The following is a 1,699-nucleotide window of genomic DNA, read 5'->3' as shown; positions in this document are numbered from 1 at the left end:
TTCTGCATTATTTTGGTTGCAGTAATGCTGAACAGCTAGAACAGGTGGTAGAATGAGTTACCTTCTAAAAAAAAATGGGATTGGGATTTAAATTATTACAGATCCATGAGAACTGTCATAGCACAGATTTCAGTTACGCTTTTTAGTCGAGTCTTCCGTGAAGTCTTTTCCAGCCACTTGCACTTGGGGAGTATCGACTAATCTTTTACATGATCTTTAACTATAAACTGAGCTGATAAAGAAAAATTACTTAATTTGCTATTACATCTCTGGTTTAAAAAAAAAAAAAAGTGAAGGAAAAAATAAGAAAAAAAGAATCTCTTAATAAAGCAGGATTCATGCTTCAGTTTTTTTCCACTTGCTTCTCCTCAGTTACTCAGGAGAACTTTTGATCTCCAGCTTTTCAATTTGGGTTCCTGGCAGGGAATCGCAGAAGATTCCCACACTACTGGAAATAATATTTTATGTACTAAAGGATAACATGTTCTGCCAAGTAACTAGTACAAACTTCTGACCTTTGGAACAATAATAGACATGATTATTTGGAAATGTTAATTTTACCACAGAAGTTCAAAATGAAGTAAAAAAATATAAATTAGTCTTGATAGACTTTACGAGACTGAAACTGCGTCGTTACCTGATTGTCATTTTTGAGAGCATCTTATATTGTCTCTCTAGTGGCTGCAGTGTAATGACTTTGTGACGTTAAGAATAGTTGCTTTTAAGATCCAGGCTATCCATTCCACTGTTGCTGTTTTGCCTGCAATGATCCTAGGCACAGCACCAAAAAAGTCTACGGTTGAGGAAATGTCAAATTTCCTCAGATTTTTTCTTTGAAGGAAACACTAGAAATATTATAAAACAACTTGGAATGGCCAATAAAGTCCTTCAGTACAACAAAGACAATTGTGCCTTAAAGGGCAAGTGGTAAAGAGAATAATAGCTAATAGCTGGAGAAAGGGAAGAAACAAAAACACTCTTATTAGGAAGGAAAGAGGGGGGGGGGGGGGAGGGACATAAATTTACAAAATTGGACCTGGTGTAAGGAAGGAAATCTTCCGAGGCATGTTTGATACACGGCTGCTTCCCGGTGTCCCCGAGGGGCCGTCGTCGCTGGAAATGCAGCTCTTGGGAGGGCTTGGGAACCTGCCCAGGTCCACTTTGTAAAAACCCCACAAGGCTTCGGAGCCGTGCAACTGCTTTTTATTTAAGGCCGACATCCGAACTCGGTAGACCGGTCTTTTCACCCTCCTGCCGGCTGCCCCTGCCTGTGAGGCCTCGGTGGGCAAAGCCGGGACGGGGTCGCGCGCCTGGGGAATCTCAACAGAGACAGCTCCGGGCCTGAAGCCAAAGGCTTTTAGAAGCTCAAGAATCAAGAAGGTAAATATTCCATGAAGTGTAATTGCGAGGAAAAGGTGGGAGCGCATGCCAAGCACAGGAGTAACAGCGAAGAAACGACACTGCAACGCCCGGCGTCACAAGAAACTCGTCCCTGCCCATGGAACTCTAATTGGAGAGGTACATCCCACTTGATGTCAAAATACAATTAATGCATAAACTGAGTTATTTCGCGTGTAAAGGCGGAACAGAAGGTGTTTTTAGGAGAAACTCGGCGGGTGCCCTGGGGGCGGCGGCCTGTGAGGGCGAGGAGGGCGCCTTGACACCCGGCCCCGGCCGGGCCGCGCTCGAACGGCTAACG

Source organism: Aptenodytes forsteri, unplaced genomic scaffold (genome assembly GCF_000699145.1).
Source record: "Aptenodytes forsteri isolate BGI_AS27 unplaced genomic scaffold, ASM69914v1 Scaffold54, whole genome shotgun sequence".
Lineage (NCBI taxonomy): Eukaryota > Metazoa > Chordata > Aves > Sphenisciformes > Spheniscidae > Aptenodytes > Aptenodytes forsteri.
The sequence above is the reverse complement of the archived record's forward strand: the minus strand, read 5'-3'. Positions refer to the sequence as shown.